The following is a 22,433-nucleotide window of genomic DNA, read 5'->3' on the forward strand; positions in this document are numbered from 1 at the left end:
CACTAAGGGAAGAAAAAGAACATGAATCCTCACAACTGACACCCTTCTAATGGAGTTGCTGTTCTTGAGAAAGATGAGTCATCTATGATGTCACCTGCCGTAACATGTGGGGACCAGAACTTTAGAGGCAGTACAATGAAGGATCCTGTTTCTGCAGGGCTAAGGAGGAATACTAGCTTTCACTTGGTTTGGGCTCTTGAAAAAGCACACAGGTAAAGGTCGTGACACTTAGGATTTTCCACTTGACTGCATACTGAATCTAGAAAACCCTCAATGGCGTCCAGGTGCTCACTGCTTAGCCCCCACTCCCCTCCGGTCAGAGAATGGGAGAATCTTGGCCTGTATCAGTGGGAACGAAGGACAGGCAGAAGATGGAAGCCAACAAGCCTACCCCAGTTTGCACGCCCTCAAAATTCATGTTAACACAGGACTTTATTGGAGTCCCTTCATCTTCTGAAAAGGAATGAGGAAAGTCTGGACGGAGACCAGAGGTGCTATTCAACCTAAGTTTCTCCACGGAGAAACATGGCCAGCAGAGAGGTGTCCAACACCTCCCCATGCCCTGGGGTGTGTTCTAGAGCAGGCATCACATGTGAGACAGGCAGGCCAAATGCTCATGGAGAGAGGAAATCCAGCAGGTTTACCAAGCACTGGCTGCACCAAGGCTTAGGCCAAGTACTGGGAACACAGGGATAAATGCACACCCAAGGCGACCCAGGGAAGCTACAGCCTGGGTCCACTAACTACCACCATTATGAGCCCAGAAGAATTTTATAATGTGATGTTCGACTACTTTGGGGGATAAATCGCAAATGTCTTTCCCTGCAGTGATTTCCCACTTTCCCAAATATATCCCAGGCACTATGCTGAGTTCTGGGGATTCGGTGGAGAAGAGGCCTCAGGGGGCTGATGTTCCACCCTCAGGACAACTCCACTGTTGGAGAACAGCCTCAGGCCAGCTCTACTCCCCCAGAGAAGACCCCAGATGATCTACCACGTCCTTTCCACTCTGTGACTCTTCTTTAACTCTCTTGGCCTCTTTGGTTTTTTCCAGGTGCTTCCCTCACCTATATCTGATGGGCTGTCAGCTTCCTGCTGGTAACACTAGGCTCAGCCTAGGTACCCCCTCCTCCAAGAAGCCTTCACTGACTCCGAGGTGGGACTTGCCGGCTTTGTGCTGTGTCCTTGGCACACTGTGTGAACTCCTATCAGCGGGTAAACCTCATTTTACTAGTTGCTTGAGGGCAGGGGCATTTTCTCATTCAACTTCACACCCAAGCTGGAGCATTGGTGGTTCAATGGTAGAATTCTCGCCTGCCACACCCAAGCACTCACCACCGTACCTGGCACCGTCAGCACTCGATAACTATCTGTTGCACTAAACAGTCCCTCCAACCAAAATTATCTCAAGTGCTTTAGTTTCTAGGAAGCCCCAAGTCTCAAAATTCCAAGTACAGATTAAAGATAAAACTACGAGTAACAGCAAGGCTGAGGAGGGCGCGTTCTATCCCTCCGGGCTGCAGAACACCCTGGAGCGTCTGGGATATTTGGGGCGTGGAGGATAGTTAACATTATTTGCATGTCAGGAGTTTCATCGAAACTGCAGCAAGGTACATGGACACCACACCCAGGGAGATGTTTGGGGTGGATTTCTCCGGAGCCCGCAGTCTGTGGCTTGGGCTGGGGTGCCTAGGCCGCTGCTCGCCCGCTTTCCCCAGGCCGCCGACAGGGGGCACGGGAGAGCCGAGGGGAGCCACGGGCGGGGCGGGGCGGGGCTGGGCGGGGCAGTGCGGGGCGGATGCTGGGCAGGGAGCTGCACTTGGGCAACTTTTTGGTTGGTTGCCTGGGGTGCTGACAGCCAAGGCCCTTTTTAAACTTGATCTCCCTGGCGCCCTCCCCTTTCGACCTCAGCACCCGACTCGGTAAGTGGCTTCCGACTGGCTCGAAGCCGAGCTAGCCACGTGGTGGCCTGGGGTCTCTCCGGTGACACTCGGCACGCCCCGTCTGAGCCACCAGGACCCAGGTTTGGCCTCACTTAGGCGACCCCTCGGGGAGGCCCTACCAGCCCAGGGGAAGCGTCTCTGATGACTCCTCCTGGGTGGGGACATCCTTGTGGTGCCAGGGGCCCTTCCTCCCCGGGAAGCACCCCGGTGACGCCTAAGGCCGCCCTTCCCCGGGCTCCTGGCACCCCTCGTGCCTGGGACCCCGACGCTCAAGGGATCGGACCCCAGGGAGCTTCCAGCTGCCTTTCAAGGAAAGCGCGTTTCGAACGTGGTCGGGGCAGCGCAGAGCCCGGCCCGTCCGGTGGCTGGCGCTCGCCGCGCCCCGGGGCCCGAGGACCGGGAGTAGCCAGTTTAGGAAGCGGATGAGAACACGGATCTGAAACTCGCAGTTTCCGTGCGGAGCAGCGAGATAACAGTGTTCGCAACAAACGCAGGCAATTTCGCCCACACAGCCGCTCTCCCGGCACAAATGCCTTTCGTTGCCACTTCGCAGGGCGGTTGGGCTTTTTTTTTTTAAAGGTCAGGGGGTGCGTCTTGCAGGAGCAGATGACCTTTTCGGGCGCGCAGCCAGTCTTGGGAGAAAATCTGGCGTCCGCGTCCGCGGGGTGCACGGGCGAGGCTGCCCTGGAGAGTTTGGGCTCCTGGAAGCGCGGAGCTGTGGGCGCGCGCTCTCCGGCTCCCTGGGGCGTTAGGAGGCCGTTACCGGCCACCTCGCTGTAGAAAGCGCCGTCGCCCAGATTTGAAGGTGGAAGGTGTGTTGCAGGCCGTGTTCTAAGCACCCCTTTTCAGAAAGACATGGGCGCAAAGCACGCAGCCGATGTTCCCTGTCCCCGTACCTCAGTCTCAGGGGAACAGCAGAGGACACGGGGAAACGCAGTGTCCGGGCCTTGGGCTCGACTGTTCCAACGATGCCGTTTGAGGGGGACACGCGTGCTGCGGGCTGTGGGAGCAGGGCGGCGGGGACCACTCTACTCGACTCCTCGGCTCTGCCTCTGCCTCGCTGGCAAGAAGTGTTGGCTTTTCATGGTTTTTCAAGTCAGTTAAAGCCTGTTTCTTTTTCTAGGCAAATAACTGTTGCCAGTAATGTTTACTTTTTCTAAAATTGATACTATTCCGTGCCAGTGTAACAAAGATAAAGTGGGGGAAATGGTGGTTGCTGGCATTCTCTCGATTTCCAGTGCCCAGGAATTTGTTTTACTCTTCATTGTACTCCTGGCCGGAAGTTACAGGAGATTCCCACATGTTGGGAAATTTGGAGAATGTAGCTTTTTTTTTAAAAAGTAGGGCTTCTATTCAACAGTACTTATTTGTCAAAGGCAGCTAGTAGGTAGCCACGATAGAAGATGTTCTTTACCAAAATAAAACATAAAAAGTTACCATGTGATATACTTAACATTGCTCTTCTCACTTTTCTACCAGGTTCAGCCCAGCTCAAGATGCTGACAAGCTTCGGGTAAGTGGAGAGAATTTGGATGGTTATTAAATACCTGGAGAATTCTTGGCCAAGGATGAGAACTCTCATCTGATTGGAGATGCCTCCGCTCTGATGGGTGAAAGGATTTACCTGAGGCCAACTTAGCTGGGAACTTACTGGGTGCAGTCACATCCCTCCCCACTTTAAAAAGTATGTTTACGTGACTAACATTTAATCTCTCAAAGTGTTTTTCCAATGGTGGCCATTTTGAGTTTGAAAGGAGGCTGAGGTGGATTGTGAGCATTCGTCACGTGGGACTTTGAGTTTTAAAAATTGGTTTTTATGCCAGAACATGACTGTCGGAGTTGACAGCATGCAATGGTGGGGAATTCTGTTATCTAAACAATTTTGTGAACAAACTTCTTAGGAACATGTCATTTAATAATCATTAATCTAATTACCCGCTGTGACACTTCTTCACAGGGCTGGTGCTTGAAAGACAGACTTGTGGCGTTGAAAGCAGCTTTCCGAGGAGACACGGCACATTTGAACAGGGGATGGTTGATGTGTGCAAAGGAGCGGTTTTTGCTTTCTTTGTCCCTTTCCTGGTAAGAGCAGGGGTGAGTTTTGAGTGCTGACTATCTGGAAGACGTATGTCTCCCCCACAGAGAATATCCACAGAATTCACTTGCATCACTGAAAGTTGTTCTACCAACCAACCCCAGCCTGCAGCTTGACACAGCAACTAGACTAGCTGTTCTATAATTAATCTTAAGACAACTTTGTCAACTGAGCTTTAATTTACAAGTTTTTAAAACTTTACAAGTTTTAAATCCCACTCTTTTATGGAGAATATTTGTTCCAGGGTATCCTTTTAAAAACTTGGCTTTGTATGCTTACGGATTTTTCTGTAGTAGAGCACTTGGATGATTAAATTTGACCCTTTCAACAGAAAGCAGATCAGTGGATCCTAGGGGTGGGGAAGGCCTGGTTGCAGAGAGGCACGGGGGTGCCTCTTGAACAGCTGTCAATTATAGTGGTGATGGGGTGGTGTTCGAATTTGGGATGAGTGTTAACTGCATGGAAATTATGTTTCAATAAACAGGACTCTAAAAACTTACCTTGTGTGGCATCTTAATGACATTCTCAGTGAACTCTGGGAAGACAGTCATGCGTCAGCACTTGAATGATTTGCAGAGATGTTAGAAGTGGCAAAAACATCAAAATCCCTTTGGAGTAGAAGTCACATGTTCTAATACACAATAAATACCTGAGAAACAGGACCGAGGGTATGCACTGGCTCAGTCATCAAGGATACACAATTTCTCTATGGCTCTTTCAGGCAACAACATTTCTTAAACTTTAACAGCTGCATTTTAAATCTCACCTGTGGAATAGCGCTTCTCCTTCATTCTTTCGACAATCCATTCTGGTGGCTACGTGGTCCCAGAAAATGGAGTGTAAAAATTCATGTGCCCTTTAACTTCATGGGCATTACTTGGGTTCCTGGTAGCCTTGCTTTCACATTGGCAATTTCCCTTCCAAGAAAATTTTGAATGACCTTGGCCAATGCTGGCTAGCCAGGGGATTAGGGAAGTGAGGCGAGGTGCTAAGGAATTGGGCTTGGGCAGATCTCAAAACTTGGTGCATAAGCCACATGGTTTACTCCTGGGAGAATCAGTCTGAACTCTGTCCTTTTTCTCTTGGGACGTTCTAAGGTGCTTTCGAAAGGAGGGCTGGGCCGAGCATTGGTGGTGCCCCATAGTTCCTTCCTGTAGGTCCAAACCACAGAGCCTGTTGAGCCTGGCCCCCAGGATGGGGGCTTCTGCCTGTAAGATCAAGCAGTGCCCTTCCCTGTGGTTTTACACTTGGCACATTGCCTGCTCCACCTCCAAATTCCCTCCCCTGCATCATGGCAAAACAATTGCCCAATACCTCAACTAAGTAAAATAAGTCTAGCATCACCAAAGGAACTAGGGTGAGAAGTGGAGCCTTCTCAGGGCCCTGTGGGCAGCTTGGCCCCCTTGGCACTCACAGCCCATGCCTCGTGTTGAGCAGAGCTAAAGCAGGAGTGGAAAGATGCCACTGTGATTGCCAAATGACCAGCTGTTCTGTGCTGAAGTGCCCTGAGAAGAGGAGCACATTGACTTGAATGAAATGTTCTCAAGGAGGACTTCTCACTCCCATGGGTGGACCTTGGCCATGAAGAGAATCTTTACAACTATAAAAAAAAATGTGATTGAAATCGTTTTATGCTAATGGCTCTGATTTCATCAGAAATGTGAAATCTCAGAACTGCAGTCACGCCTCACCGCCCCGATGGGACTTGTGCAGTGCCACAGTTATACGCCTACCGTGTCAGTTCAGATGTTGAGTCAATTTGATTTCAAGAAGGGGCGTTTCCCACTTTCGACAGGTTCTCTGCAGTGTCCCTAAGCCCTCGAGAACAAGAAGTTTTTGTTTCTTAACAGCAAGCAAATCTTTGTAGTTCAAGTGACTATTCCAAACTAAGGTATGTTTTTTTGAGATTCCTAAAACCTTGAATATTTATACCATTTGGCGAATATTTACTGGGTCTGCCCTGTTTGTTAAGTTTCGTAATAGATCATCCCTGACTACGGATGGAGTTGGCGGGGCATGACTTACCCACATCGCCCTGTAAGGTGAAGCCAGTTGGAATGTGTGTCATCCACTTCTATTAAAAGAAATAATCTCACTCAGTATCTAAATCAACATCAAAGATTCCCCTGTGAGGACAAACTTCGAAGAGACTGATACCTATTTATACACCACCACTGTAGTTCCAGAATAACTTGCGGTGGCTTGTAAACGAGTAGCACACAATGCAATAATTCGAAGAGGGAATAAGAGCTCAGCAAGAAGGGAGCAGGATTATAGAACGAGCCATTTGACCTCATGCTTTCGGCCTCTGCCAATTTAGCTCGGAGCCTCCTAGGAGCCAGAGAAAAGAGCCAGTTGGCAAACTTTCCATTTGGCCCTTGAAGTTTTAAATGGAGGAGGATGAAGAGGCAGAGTCATCTGTGTTCTAGGCTGTTAGACCCCCGAGTAAGAAGGTGCTTTTTTCCCCTCCTCACAGTACCTGGAAGGACACAGAAGTTCGTCCTGATAACTGGAAGGGGTCTAGAGATGGTGGGAACGTGCATTGACTCTAGAGTAGCGAGGTCAGTCCAGCCCTACCCAGCTGATTGTCAGGCCCAAGTCAGGGATTAACACCTCTTCAGAGAAAAGCCATGTTGAGATTGTGTAAACAGATAAACAACCAGGGGTGTATTTGAAAGGCTGATTTTTATTTTGTATTCATGAAGGTTGCCTTTCCAAACTTGACCTCATATTCACAAACTGAAAAGTTCTGACTCCAATATTTTGCTCTAAAGTGATTTATCATAATCTGGGACTGGGCAACCATGACTAGGAGGCCCCCTAGTGGAGTTTATCTGTACTGCAAGGGGCCAGTTGTCCTGGGGTACCCTCCACCCTAGGCAATGGCCTATCTAGAAAGACAGCTCCACCTCAATCTTTCAGAGACAGATAAGATCCAGTCAAATTAGTGTGATGCACGTCACCATGAGTTGTTTAGGGGAACAGGGGAGAAATGGTGTAGTTGTTGGAGCCCAGCCTAATACCACTGGTTTTCCAGCTGGACAAATGCCCTGGCGTGTCTAGCACTCTAAGGCAGAATGGGCACTCTAAGCAGAAGAGAGCCCATTGTATCATTTATGGGCCTCCTGCAGTGGAGAAATACGTGGAACTTGGGGAATCTCTGTGATGTCCAGACTGTACTTCCACACCCTGGCCACTAGCCGCTAGCCCTGTGTGGCTGGTGAGCACTTGGAATGTGGCTGCTCTGAACTGGCATGTGTTGAGGTGTTTGAAACAATCAGCTTTGGAAGAATAAATGTTAATTCTTCCAAAAAATGTAAAATGCCTCCATGAGTTCAATGTTAACACTTTGGACATGCACAATGGGCTAAATAAAATATATTATTAAAATTATGTGTGATTTGCCTTGTATTTCTGTTGGGCAGTGCCGATTCAAAACATGAATCAAAATGTTCATGGAAACATGTGGATAGTGGTTCCTCAATCCAATAGAGAGGAGGAGGTTGCTTTTCTACTCTGTAGGGGCTGGAAGAAAGGCAAAAGTAAAACTAGCTCTTAAAATGCAGAACTCACAAGTAGCAGCTAGTTTTTCAAGGGCAGAAGGGGCGGGTGTAGCCAGTGCTACTGAGAAGACCTGAAATAAATTCTGCACTGAAGCAGCCAGCGCGTCTGGGGGTTTAAATAGATTTCAGAATGTATTTGTTAAACAGTCTTTTGTTCTAAGACCACTGTCCATTGGAATAATCGGGGTCAGAGGGCTGGCGTGCTGCAGCCCGTCAAAACACGGCTTGCTCGGTGAGGAATCCCTGTGATGAACAGTTCTGGTTTCCTGGCCTCGTTGGTTTTGGCTGCGTGTCTGTGTGTCCGTGTGTGTGTGTGTATTTGTGTCTGGTAATATCATCTTTCAGGGATTTTTAAGGGAAGGAGAAAGGCTAAGGGAGGTGACACCATAAATATCACTAGAACTTAAAGGACAGTTTTTAGAAACTACCTTGTGTTAAGCAAAAATGCTCCACAAAATTCTCTCCTTCCCTCATTTTCTCTTGACTCTAAAAAGGAGGTCAGTGTAAAATCCCCCTCTGTAGTTTCTTTACCACTAATAATGACTTTCTGTCACTTTGCCTTTGAACAACAAGCTGACTCTTCCTTGAGGTTTCACATTTCTGTTGAGCAGCGGTTCTTCAGAGGGGGTTGCAGGGAGACCACTCTGCCCTCCCAGGGGACGCTTGGCAATGTCTGAATTCCCACAGTTGGGTGGGCGGGGGTTGCTACTGGCATCCTGAGGGTAGAGGCTGCAGATGCTGCAAAACAGCTCACCAGGCCCAGGAGAGCCCCCAGCAGAGGACGGTCTGACCTAAAAGGTGCAGCGGTTGAGAAACCCCTCCTTAGAAAACGTCATCCCCACCAATGCCAACCTGCTAAAGTGCTTCTGAATGTGCTACAGGCTATTCCCCAAATGTGGCTTTCCCACACACGGAAAGGTGCTCTGTACTTCAAGGCCCGAGGAGGCTTCATGATTAACCTCATTATTGCCGCTTCAAAGTGAACTTCTCTATCACAGCATTTACAAAAGAGCAACCCAACATTTTACATGAAGATATTTTATGGGGATTTTCTTCGAGGCTCCTTGAAAGCTAGTTTTCATGTTTGTTGTGATGAGCTGATTTTGAGCCAGTTTCAAAATCAGCTCGTCACAAACTAGTGTTTTTATTCATCAAAACTGGTCATACTGGAGGTATTAGCAGTGGAGGTATTAGCTTCACTGCTGGGGCGAAGCTTGCCCAGGTCTGCTGAGGGACCGTCAGCCTGCCAGCCTGGTCCCCGAGTGCAGAGACCACTCAAAGACTGTCACCCTGATCTGCTTCTCAACAAATAGCTTCTACCCTCACGAGGGGCACTTGGCACGTGAAAACATTCACAAACCAGTTGTAGAACACGGATGCACACCCAGGGAACCGAGATCAGGCATCAAATAGGGCTGGAGCCAACCCTGGTGACAACAGTGTTGTCCTCGAGTGACGGCCTCTGTCCCAGGGGTCCCAGTACCTGCCTCCATGGGAACCTGCTCCCAGATGCTGTCAGTTGGTTAACCGGCTGGCCAGCCTTCTGGATTCCCTACAATCTAGCTCTGGCCCCACGGAGGCCTCCTGGTACCCTGTGTCCTGGTCCCTGGACTTAGGTCTGAACTCAAGAATTATTTGGAGCCAATATGATGTGTCCTCCAGTGTCTGCCCTTGCAGGGCACTGGCCAGGCAGACTGTCCTTAATGGGCTGCCTTGTCACCCTGCCGTGGCCCCAGGGGCCTGGCCAGGACCTCATCTTTCTGGGCTGTCCTTACATCCTTGCATGGCCTCTAAGCCTCTAGGGGCTTGGCCAGCCAAAGGGCCTGCCCTGTGCTGAACTCTGACCTGAAGCTCCTCCACACAAGCCCTGCGCTGGGCCCCTAACACACGGCGCTTAGAGTTAGGAGGTGTTTGCAGCACGCTGCTGCGGCACAGTGAGCGAAGCACTCGAAGACGGGAGGGCTAGTTGTGCCTTGACAGAAGAATTCCTAAATTGAGGGTTTATAGTCCTTAGATTTTGGAAAGCAAAGTGACTTATGGGCACTGTGCCAAACTGTCTTGGAGCCAGAGTTCTGTAACTTAGTTTCCATCAGAATGGGAACAAGCATTTACTGAGAAAATGCCTGGCCTGAGCCCTGTGCTAGGGACAGGGTACATGGTGGGTGCCACAGCAGGCCACAGGCTGTGGGTCTTGGTGAGAGGACCAGTCCCCACAGCCACCTGGCCTGGCCGCACCAACCTCACAAACCCAGGCACATGTGTCTTGGGCACTGGTGCTCTCAACATGTGCAATTTCAACAGCATACCACCAACCCCAAGGTCAACAACTGTAATCCTGCTGGAAGAACTGCAAAGGGTGCCTGCTGCTGGCCTGGGTGTGTGGGAGCCACACAACATCCATCTCACTCAGCACTGTGGTTCTCTCTGTCTCGCTGCGCACCCCACACTCCACCCTCACACAGCGATTCTCGTGGAAACACCAGAATTCCAGCCAAAGCGTAAGAATGACAATGATGACTAAAGATGAGAATGAACGCTGATGTTTAACAGGTAGCTCCCGTATTTGTCAAAGCGCGTGCTCACCACACTGCCCACGGACAGATCTTCGGGCATCGTCAGGGCCTCCCTGATAGGGGGTCCGAGCGTGGTTATGCCGTCTTACACACACGGAGCCGGGGGCGCGGAGAGCTGGGGGAACTCGCCGGCACGGTCAGGCCGCCGGGCCCGCACCCTGCGCTGACCCCGCCCGAGTGACTGGGGTGTTCTGTGTCTCTGTCATCCCTGTCCCAGGTCAGCAAAACGAACTGCTACCGAGATAGAGGAGAGCTGGAAGTTTCTCGCGTCCCGAATGCTCGTCCGGTAGCAGGCACTGAAACTCCATGTTTCCCAGTGCGATCATTTCCTTTGCGCCAGGGGGAGCCAAGTCACCTAGGGACAGGAGTCGCCGGTCGGCTTTTTGTTTTTCCTTCCTTTTGAACTAAATATGCGATTAACATATATAATGTGAATTGAATGAATCTTAAATGACTACTCTCAGTTTTTCGTGCAGTTAAAGCCAGGCAGTGCTAGCCAAATACCCTAATACAAGATAATCCACCTATTGAGTACTATACTTAAAATATTTTAGATGTCAGGCAATCTCCAGATGAAAGTGCAGGTTTCTAAATCAGCTACTTGGAACTCAGACTACAGTTTCTTTTGTATGAATACATGTTATAGCAGAGAAATAAAGTTCCAAGGCCAGCCCATGGTTTGATAACCTCTTAAACTTGACCTACAAAAGTTTTGTGTCCCCTCTCTTGATGTCCCAAAACTTTCACGGGCCAAGCAACTCTGGGTCTCCATGGCAGAAGTCAGAAACATGCTCCCACCACACTGCAGGGCCTGGAGGTGACAGGAGACTCTCTGAGCCCCGAGAGCAAGGAGCTTTCTGAAGCCTGGTGCCCGGATTAGTGGGTGAGGAGCACCAGGGAGGCAAGTAGGATGCTTGCTGAGTGAATGAGGAAGACATACTTGGTTTTGACCCACTCCTTCCACCTCTACCACCACCACCATCACCACCTCCATCACCACCACCACCACCACCCCCATCACCACCTCCATCACCACCACCACCTCCATCACCACCACCTCCATCACCACCACCACCACCTCCACCACCACCTCCACCACCACCTCCATCACCACCACACTTTCCACTCTGCATTTCTGACATGGATGTCGGGGGTCAGCTGTGGTGACTTAAATCAGGTATGTCCTCAGTGCCAGGTATGTTGACAGGTGGTGGTGGCAGAGTTCAGAAACCAAGTTCTTGGGTCAGACAAGCTTGAAGACCCTCAAAGTTAGGCCCCCTGCCCCTGGGAAGGTATTTCACTGCCCTCCCCAATGCAGCTAAGGAAAGCCTTGGCCCCACCAAGAGCACTTGTCCCCCTATCCCTATCCAAGTTCTGCAGAGAAAGGATCCAGGTCAAAATATGTCTGTAATGCCAATGCCAGCCATAGCATTTACCTGTCTGACACCTAGAACATAACTGTCCCTGATCGGCATGCTTTCACCTTTCACACAACTGTCTGCTGGGCCTAAAGCTCTCTTCCCTCTCCATGTCACCTGCCTAGCTTACCCTTCAGGTATCTCTTAACTGTGCCACCTTCTAGCATGGCTTCTCCAACCCCCCAAGATAAGACTGGGTGTCCCTCTTCCATGTTCCCAATTCTGTCCTTCCCTAACAGCTCCTATCACTTTATAGTGTTGATTATTATTGACTACTTAGTGGTCTCCCACTCCATGGAGCTAAGACCTCATCCGATTCAACTGCCCTCGTATTCCCGTGTCACATAAAGAATCCCTGTCTCGTCTCATGACAGATTCTCAGTGAATGAATAATGAAGCCTCACCATGACACCATGGTAAATCCATCTAATGCTTCTGATATTACTTAGCAACATCACAGCCTGCAGAATCTCATGCCACACACTACCCACTGCTCACCTATTCTGGCCAGGATCACTCCCAAGAAAAGCAAGGCAAAGGAGATGTAAGACTCAGGATACCTGGGGATACTCAATACCAGCACCCTGCTCACATGCCCTTAGCCCATTCCCAACCTCATCTGCTTCTCCGCCGGACTGCACCTCTGTGCACCTGAGCCCGAGGGTCTCTCTCCGGCCACTGGAGCCTAAGGGCAGGCTGGACGGACACAGCAGTCAACGCCCCTGTGAACAACCCTTGACTGATGAGCGACAAGACTTGCTGGAGAAACACCCAGTTCCCTTGGCCCTTAGTGGGGTGACTTGGAAGCGTGCCCTGCACGGTCTCTGCGAGGCCCCTGCAGAATGAAGCCCACCCTCCATGGTAACATACACACTGACATGCTTTCTCCCTTCCCCACCACCATTCCCGGCCCTTCACCACGCTTCCTGGGATCACCCTCCAAAAATTACTTTTCATCTCAAATCCTTGTCCCACGGGCTGCTCTAAAGAGAACCCAAACTAAGACATGTAGTGACATGAGGAAGGTGGGTGTTGACAGGAGGGAGAGGCCTCAGGGGAGGCCTCACATGTTTGAGACATGGTAATGAACTCTTGGGGAGAGTGATGGCTATTTCCTTGGGTATTTTCTGAAGAAAATAAAATGATACATAACTTTCAGTTTTCCAAAACAGAATAGGCAATGATTATAAACAAAAAATTTCAACATATAACCATGTGTGAGTGGTACTCAGCACAAGTTAAGACAAGCTCTGGACAGGACTAGAGAAGCTGAGCAGGGCAGGAGAGAGGGTGGGGTGGGCCGGATCCATTCTAGACCGAGAGCTGTGGGGAAGGTGGAGCTCTTGGTCATAGGAAATCATTTATTGCCAGAGTGATTTTTTTTAAAGAGATTAAAAAAAGAAAAACAGCTTAGATTGACTTAAGTTTTACTATATGACAGGGAGTAAAATAGGGCTTTACAGAGTTTCCTATTTAATTGTTACAACTTCTTTGAGCTCAGTTCAGTTATTGTGATTCCTACTTTACAGACAGTGAGACCCAGAGAGTCTGAATCAGTCAGCCATGCATGGTCACACAGCTAATGAGTGAAGACTATAGCTCTCTTTATCCATCCATCCATCCATCCATCCATCCATCCATCCAGTCATCCATCATCTCAATAGGAGTATCTACATACCTACCTACCTCTAAAAGTACACATCTACTTTACTCACCCAATGAGATCTGGAGGGCTATGATTGCAAAACAGCGTTAGAGACAAGAGAATTAATTATGAGAAGTTCAGGAGGAGAAACTCAGGTGAAGCAATGGCTGGGCTGTTTTGACCAGGCAAACAGGCAACCCTGTCGATAGAGAGTAGGGCCAGTTCTCATCTGTGGAGAATAAGGTCACGCTTATTGGCCAGTCCCTCCTCCTTCCCATTCTCATCCTAATGTGAAGGAATTTCTAATGAAAACAAAAGCAACATGGCTGACAGCAGTTATAGCCAATTCATCACATTGTCATGACAAATGAGCAGCCCCTACTCCCTAGCACAGTTGTCTCTAGCTTAGCATCCTTAGGGATCATGTTTTGAATGGGACAGGAAAGAATACTATGCCCCTGGGACCGTGGAACAGGCTGTGCAGGTTGCACAGGCTGGTGGCGGTGCTACTCACCCTGCGGCCTCTCTGGAGGGGGCCCTTGGAGCTGCCTTGGAGCCTGGGTAACTGTGCACGGCAGCCCGCCTGCCCCCCACCGATGAGCTCAGCCCCGTGGACTGCAGGGTCAGTGGCACAGTGGGAGCCTTCTCATTTCTTACTGTTTCCAGGTACATCTGCAGGCAGAATGTTGAGATTACGATCCGACACAAGCTCCAGGGAGAAGAAATGCAACTCTGACGTGAAGGCAAAAACAAGAACAAAAGCTGTTTGTGTGTTTGCATTACGTTGAACATTCACTGCCTCCGGTTGCCTTTCTAGGAAGTGCCCCCCTGCGTGTTGCTGGGATTTCACAGCCAGTTGGGGAACTAGGTGGTAAACCCTGGACAGAAATAGAAACTCTACCCGAAGTGAAACCAAGTTCCGTCCAAGAATGAAACCACAACCGAGCACACGAGATGCCCGTGTCATCACCTGGCCCACAGACAGGGGAGCAAATACACAGATGACATGATCCCGCTGCCGGGCCGTGGCACCCATCCCTGTAGGTGAGAGGAAGGAAGCACTGCATGTCATTGAATCGGCCCTTCCTCCTGGTCAGTAACGTCGTGCGTTTGCTGGATTAGCTGCCAGTGTACTGGGCGAATGGTGGGGAAAACAGGACAGATTCCTCTCAGTGTAACTGCATACAAGTCAGAGGATTTTCCACCTGGGAAAGGCCTTCATGACCAGTTGTTGGAATCTGAACCACGAACAGATGAGTAATCTGAGGACTAGAGGCACTGGGATTTGGGAGTAAATTGCTTCAGCTCCTGTCTCAGCCTCTTTTCCACCACGCCCTACTATCTCGGCCACAACACTGATGTCAATAGACATTATCATGACTGGCATGTTGACAGGGGAGAAGGGTGACAAATGGAGAGAAAGGGCAGAACTGGCTGGATAACTTGCTCTGCACCAGGCACATAGTTCTAAACTTCTCACTTGAGAGAGATATTCATCTCAATCCTCACAACTCTAGGAAGCTGATAGAATCTCCCTTTTACAGATTAGGAAACTGAGGCACAACGTTGCTCGCTCAAGGTCATAAGGAGGCAAATGGCAGAGCTGAGATTTAAAGCCAGGCAGTTTGGCTTATGCTCTTAGCTGTTCTGCCACAATTAAAGACTAGAGTTACAAGATCATTTTAAAAACTATAATGAACCTCCCACCATGACCTGTGCTTTATTTTAGATTTCTTTCAAATTAGTGAACAGAGGTGGGGAGATTTTCACCCCGAGACAGAGGACACTGGCCCCGCCATGTGGCCCTCACGGCTGTTTCACTCCGGACGGGGTTATTTAAGCCACACTGCCTCCCCTAAGTGTCATTTAGAAGAAAGCACGATTACAAGGGGCTTCTACTTTTTATAAGACGTGTATTTTAACAGACTCCTCCATAATCGCGGCTACCGATTTTATCTCGGCTACCAGCAACCCTGAATGTTTTCTAGCGAGAGCCCCCACCGCACAAATGCAGGGTGGGATGGGAGCTGCAGCGTTAGGTTGGCAGTGTGCACATGTCAGTGTGCATGAGACAGCTGTGTAAATGGGAGAAAAAGCACAGATTCTTCCAGTTAGCTCATTACAGGGAAAAAAAAAGCAATTCTACCTCTCACTTTCAGATAAGTGAGGATCAAGTCATATTTGGGGATGAACTTGGGGGGCAGTGGAGTGGGAGCTTATCGGTGGTCAGAGTTAAAAAAAACTTTTAACGCACTATTTTCTAGGCCTAAAACTACCAAGGAACTTGTATAATGTGTTTCGAGGGGCTTCTTTCCCGAAAGCAGTTCATCTATTTCTTTGATCATGGTGGTATTGTCCATTTCTTAACTGCTTCTGATGCACGGACACAGTGCTAAGTGCTCTACAAATCCTGCATGTCACAGAACCCTTCCCCAAACCGAGCTGGTGGGAGGGGACAAGAGTTATCATTATTTCTCCCATTCTGCAGACGAGGAAAGTAGAGCCTGGAGAAGTTAAGTAACTTGCAGCTGGAAAGAGCCATTGCCGGTTTTAGGTGGATTCGGATCTAGGTCTCTTTGACTCCAAGTACCTTTCCGTTAAAGGCAGAGCCCCAACCGGCTGGCTCATTCACTGTGTTCACCAAGCCAGGCCTACTTCCCAGCTGTTTAGAGGCCCCAGGATGCCTTGGGTGGCACTGATCACCAGGCAGCTGGCCTTTGTCATCACCTGTGAGGCTCACCATCCAGTCCCTCTGAATGGTGATGGTCAGTGCTGTGCTGGCCAGGTTGGCCAAAGCTGCCAGGGCCATCACTGCTGCATAGCAGGCCACCTGCAGAGAGAGGATGAAGGGACTTTGGAACCCAAGAATAGACTTTCTCAGCCCATTGTGGTACATGCAGTTATTTATCTGGTAGCTCTGGGAATGTCTAAACACAAAAATCTCTGAGAGAAAGAGGTTCAGTGCGGGTTTGGAGCCAAACATTATTGTGTTGGTTCTAAGGATTTTCTTCTTCCCGGTAGCACCGGATCCAATGCTAATTGGTACTTTGCAGACAGAGACTCCGCTGTTCTTTTGACTTCCTGTCTGTGGAATCCGGGCTCTGATTCACAAATTAGGGGAGAGGAGGACAGTGGAGGAAGATGAGCTGCATCCCCAACCAGCGAGCAGGGCGGTGCAAAGATGACTCACGCTGGGGCCTTGTCCCTGACATTCACTCTCCTGGAGCAAGCGGGGCAGGGAGGGTGGGGACACTCACAGGGGACCAGCCGGGCCAGAGCCGGTCCCCTCCTTTTTGTAGGAGAACACAGGCATCAGGACAACACGGCAGGTGGTGACCCAGGCGTTCCACCTGAAGAGCCAGGTGTGAGTGAGCAACCGCGAATGGAAACAAGAGGGACTCCCGGTGTTGTGAGATGGGTTGAAACTGCCTTCCACCAAATCGCTGTGCCAACCACAGTTACTGTTCTGCCGGCAACCGCAGGCTCCAGTGGGGAGCAAAGAGCAGGCTCCTGGGCTCACTGGAGGCAAAGCCTTTCCCACCAAAAGGGGGAAAAAGAAAAGCTGGTCTCCTCAGGTGAATAAAAACATACCTTGAGAGAAAGATGATGTGAAAAGCAGGATACTAGATAAAGAACTTAAAATTTTCTACTGCTCTATTATGCTCTTTGGGATTTCATTTGTGACTGAAGTTACTGATGTGGCCTAACAACCGACACTCCGGAGCTGAAGTAAGTTAGCCTTTCTCGGAGGACGTGGCTTTAGAGAATGCCCCTCCGAGCCTCCAAGGGGGACTGAGAACAATCAAACATGTTGCCTAGTAATCAGAAAAGTGGGGAGAACTTGGGAAAACTTACATTCCTACTGGGGAAAGGAGGGTTCAGAAGATATTAGAGCCAAAAGAGAAAAGGAAATCTCCATCCAAACAAACAAGTCTCCAGATATTGATTCATAGTCTAGACAGGTGACTCGGTACAAAGGTGTTTTATACACACAGAAATTGCCTTTAATAAAAATAACATAAGTATCTTATACATGGGTAATATCAGAATTTCATTTTTTCATGTTTTCAGGAACTTAATCTTAAAAATCTGTGATGGGTAAGAATCTAAAAATGACACGAAAGCATTTGAAATGTAGCAGCAGAGAATGACACAAAGCTGTAGAAGTCAATTTCTACGTTTTAAAAGTCGTGCTCTTGTGTTCAGATCTGTATTTTAACTAAATAAACCAAATGAGCAAGCGAGATCATAACTCAGCACATCATTGTACATGCCATACACAAGAGAATGACCTTTATTTCTCGGTTTCCTGTCAATCCAATCACCAGTTAAGACCCCAAATATGAATATAGATGCAGCCACCACTAAGCCAAAGTCTGGGTTTAGGAGAAGATTGTGTCTGTGTGCTTCCGTCAGGACCGGGCCAGGCAGAGCGCCACACTCGGACTCCCCTCCGGGCGGCAGGAGCAAGGCAGGCATCAGTCATTGACCTAAAAAGCTACAACAAAATTAAAAACCAGAAAGATGCCTTTCACCCAAAGGACATTTAATGTACAAGATTTAAAGCCACAATGTCAAAATTATGCTTTTATGCAGCACATGTATAACATTTTAACATATAATATACTTTTAAAAGCTGGACAGAACATATTTAAAAATTTTTAAAGCATCAAAGAGCCAAGAACCCTGTGAAAAAATAGATGAATGCCTTGGGGGAACATGAGAATCCCTAGAAGTGAGCCCAAGTTACCCCGGGATACCTCCCTGATTCAGAAAAAAAAGCTACGAAACCAAACTGCAGTTTGGGGGGCTTCAGAAAGTCAGATGACAGAAGTCCATGCCCATCAAAAATGAGGACTGACATAAAATAGTTACCACTTTAAGCTGAGATCCCTCATCAGTCCACCCTCAGGATCAGTAAGGGTGGCCACAGTACACCAGCCCTTGCCTGTACTTGCAGTCCAGCTTACCCCTCATCCAGACAGGCCAGGAAAGCTCCAGTCTGAACCTGGATTAAACTGGCCCCAATGGCTAGTGCCCACTATGCATCTGGTGTAAGCCAATTAGAATCCTCCACAAGGGAAGACACAATCATCCTACATTTTATAATGCTCCAATAATGATTGTAAAATACAATGTCCAGCGCATGACGCTAACCAGTCATACAAGGAAAGGAAGCACCATTAGCAAGATCTATGATAAATAACACAGACAACAGAAACAGTCCTGTTGAGATGTCAGATGTTCAAACTGTCGGCCACAGGCTATGGAATGAAAATGCTCACTACGTTTGAGGGAAGAAATGCCAAGTCTGATGGTCCAGGCAGGGAACCAGAAAGTACAAAGTGTGGCACGGGCCATTTAAGAAAGAACCGAGTAGAAACTCCAGGACTGAAACACTAAAGCAATAGAAATGAAAACTGAAAATTCCATCGGCAAGATTAATACAGATTATAACTAAAAAAGAATAGTTAACTATAGATATGCCTGAAGAAAAACCCACAATAAAACACAGAAAAACAAACTGAGGAAAAAGATGGTGAAAAAAAAAGTGAGAGAGAGAAGACAAAAAAGGAGAAAAAATATAATGGGCCAAATAAAAAACATCAAATAACATGGTGGATTTAGCTTAAATATATCATTAATGATCATTAAGTTTAAAGGAACCAAATGTTCCTGTTAAAGGATAAATACTGACAAGCTGCCTTTAAATACACGACTAGATGTTGTTTGTGAGAGACACGTTAAAACAGAAGAATAAGGAGGACTGAAAGTGAAAGGAGGGAATGACACATGACGCAAACACTAACTAAAAAGAATCCATGTCACTGAGTTGGTATCCAATAGACTTTAAGTCCGAAAGAAAAAGCGTTCCATGAAATAAAGGGGGTCACCTCATAATGATAAAGACTCAGTTCATCAGGAAAATATAAAAATTTCAATTTTGTGTACACCTAATGACAAGGGCTCAAAATATCTGACTTAAAAAATGTGTAGAATTAGACTTCCACCAAGATGGAGGCATAGGTGGATGTGCCGTGCCTTCTCACACAACCAAGATTAGAGAAAATTAAATATTAGCAACAGAAAACACAGCCAGAACACAGAAAATTGAACTTTTCGGAAGTCCGTTAACAACAAATTCTTTAGCCTGACCGGTAAGGGGCGAAACCAGCGGCTGGCGGAGCAGGGTTGCACAGGAGGACTCGGCCAGACACACTCAGGCCCGCGGAATCCAGGCGCAGGGTCAGACCTAGTGAGCGACCCAGCCAGCAACCAGGCGAGCGACCGCGGGGGAGACAGCCGGGCCCGGGGCTGCGTGTTGACTGAGGTCACGCATTTGTGGACAGGCGAGGGAGTAGGCGGTTGGACCGGGCCGGCAGGTCCCCACGGCAAGTGGCAGTGGAGGGCGCCGCCATTTCCCTGCTCTGACCCCACCTCCACATACAGCGTCATAACCCAGCGACTCTGAGTGGCCCGGCCCAGGTAAACCACCTAAGGCACTGCTCCTCCGCACCCAGCTGTGAGAAGCGGCAGAGGGGGTCGCCATTTTCCCGCTCTGGCCACACCCCCACATACAGCGTCACAACCCAGCCACCTGGGAATCCAAGGCACCGGCTTCTCACACTTAAAGGGCCCGAACAGACCAAGAATGGCGCAGGAGGATCTCAGAGCCCCAGAGCCAATAAATCTAAGCGATGAAGAAATAGCGAAACTCACAGACGCACAGTTTAAAACATTGGTGATCAGGACCCTCACAGAACTGGTTGATTATACCGACAAATTAGACAAATATATGAAGGCGAAACTAATTGAAATGAATGGAATTGCACAGGACACCAATAGCAATGAAAAGGAAACTGGGACTCAAATCAATGGAGTGGACCAGAAGAAAGCAAATAATGGCCAAACAGAAAAGAGTCAAGAAGCAAGAATTCAAAAAAATGAGGAGAGTCTTAGGAACCTCCAGGACATCTTTAAACGCTCCAACATCCGAATTATAGGGGTACCAGAAGGGGGAAAGGCACAGCCACCAGTGGAAAACTTATTTGCACAAATAATAAAGGAGAATTTCCCCAATCTGGCAAAGGAAATAGACTTCCAGGAAATCCAGGAAGCTCAGAGAGTCCCAAAGAAGTTGGACCCAAGAAGAAACACACCAAGGCACATCGTAATTACATTAGCCAAGATTAAAATGAAGGAGAGAATCCTAGAAGCAGCAAGAGATAAGGGGACAGTCACCTACAAAGGAGTCCCCATCAGACTGTCAACGGATTTCTCAAAAGAGACCTTACAGGCAAGAAGGGGCTGGAAAGAGGTATTCCAAGTCATGAAATCCAAAGACCTACAACCAAGATTGCTCTATCCAGCAAAACTTTCATTTAAAATGGAAGGTCAGATAAGGTGCTTCTCAGATAAGATCAAATTCAAGGAGTTCATCATCACCAAGCCTTTATTATATGAAATGTTAAAGGGACTTATCTAAGAAAAAGAAGTTAAAGAAACATGAACAGTGAAAGGACAACAAACTGACAGTTATTAACAATCACACCTAAAACGAAAGCAAACTAAAAGGACAGCTAGATCAGGAGTGGAAACATAGAAATGAAGATCTCAAGGAGGGTTAGCAACAGGGGAGTGGGAGGAGGAGAAGGGGGGAGAAGGTACAGAAAATAAGTAGCATAGACAGTAGATAGAAAATAGATGGGGGGCAAGAATAGCATGGGAAATATAGAATCTAAAGGACTTGAGACACATGGTCATAAACTAAAGGGGGGGTGATGGTGGGGATGGGGGGTAGGGTGGAGGGGAATAAAGGGGGAATAGAACAACTGTAACAGCATAATCAATTTAAAAAAAGGCAATTCACAAAAAAAATGTGTACAATTAAAAGAAAAAATGGACAATCATTGTGGAAGATATTAATGTACTGCTTCCCTCTTGGTAACTGAAAGAACATGCTAAAATTTTAATGTATATTAAATATAGTTATTTATATGTATTTATATATATGTGTGTGTGTTCTACCTAAATGTTATATAACAAAACAGTGTACCCAACAATTTCAAAAGACACATGCTCTTTAAGCATATGACACATGTGTAGAAATTGACCAGAGAGTGAGTCATAGAGCAAATCACATTTCAAAATATTGAATCATACAGAGGATGTTCTCTGACCTAAGGCAATTTAGCTAGAATTGATTTTTTAAAAATCAGAAATTCCTTATATGTTTGTAAATTAAGGAATACATTTCTAAATAATTCACAGGTCAAACTAGGAATCATAAAGGAAATCATAAAATACTTCTGGCAGAGCGTATCAAAACTTGTCAGTTACAGCTAAAGGACAGCTTAAAGAGAAATGGATGATCTTAAATATGTACATTAGAAAAGAAAGTCTGGACACATATACATAAGAACTAAGTAGCTACATGAAGAATTTAGAAAAGGAAGAACAAACTAAACGCAAAGGAAATGGAAGAAAAGCAATAATAAAAGTAAGAGCAGAAATGAATCAACTAGAAAAATGAAGATACAACAGAAAGGCTTAATAAACCCCAAATCTGGCTCTTTGGGAAAACTAAAAAGAAATGGTGGTATATTATGCAATGAAATCCTATACAGCAGTGAAAAGTAGGAAACCAGAACTGCAACAACACAGTAATTACCAACACAGTGTTGGGTAAAAGAAGCAAGACAATAAAATATGTAAGTTAGGATTTCGCTCAAAGAAAGTTCATCCTCAACTTAAACTGAAGTAACTTGTATCACTTAGGGATGCCCACCCCACTGGTAAGACTACAAAGACAAGCAAGGAAGTGGTGGCCGCAGAAGTGAGGCTCGTGGCCACATTCACTGGTGAGGAAGGGGTGTGGTGGAGAAGGGCCCCCAGGGGGTTCCTCAGGTGCCGGCTACAGCCTAGTTTTTGTCTTAAGTGGTGGTTGCATGGTCTTCACTTCATAATTATTTATTACCATCATTTCTTGTACATATTTTATGCACTTTATGTGTGCTATAATCGGTCATTCAAAAACATTTTAACAAAAATGTACACATATTTTGCATCAGATACTTTGAGACATTTTAAGCAGTTCCCTGCTTAACCATGCTCTATGGCAGTTCCCTTAACCATGCAAAATATATCACTTTCATTTTGAGTCATCTTGCCCATATTGATGAGGCACAGCCCACAT

At 47.5% G+C, this 22,433-nt stretch overlaps 1 non-coding gene across 1 annotated transcript; it reads left to right on the forward strand.

The window, feature by feature from the left end:
• The first annotated feature begins 3,502 nt into the window (after positions 1-3,502).
• On the forward strand, positions 3,503-3,576 carry LOC119042565 (small nucleolar RNA SNORD93). Its single transcript, XR_005081252.2, has one exon. It is a non-coding gene; the product is annotated as a small nucleolar RNA SNORD93 (small nucleolar RNA).
• Positions 3,577-22,433: the final 18,857 nt, after the last annotated feature.

This window comes from Artibeus jamaicensis, unplaced genomic scaffold (assembly GCF_021234435.1).
Source record: "Artibeus jamaicensis isolate MK-2021 breed Jamaican fruit bat unplaced genomic scaffold, CSHL_Jam_final contig_3230, whole genome shotgun sequence".
NCBI classification, from domain to species: Eukaryota; Metazoa; Chordata; class Mammalia; order Chiroptera; family Phyllostomidae; genus Artibeus; species Artibeus jamaicensis.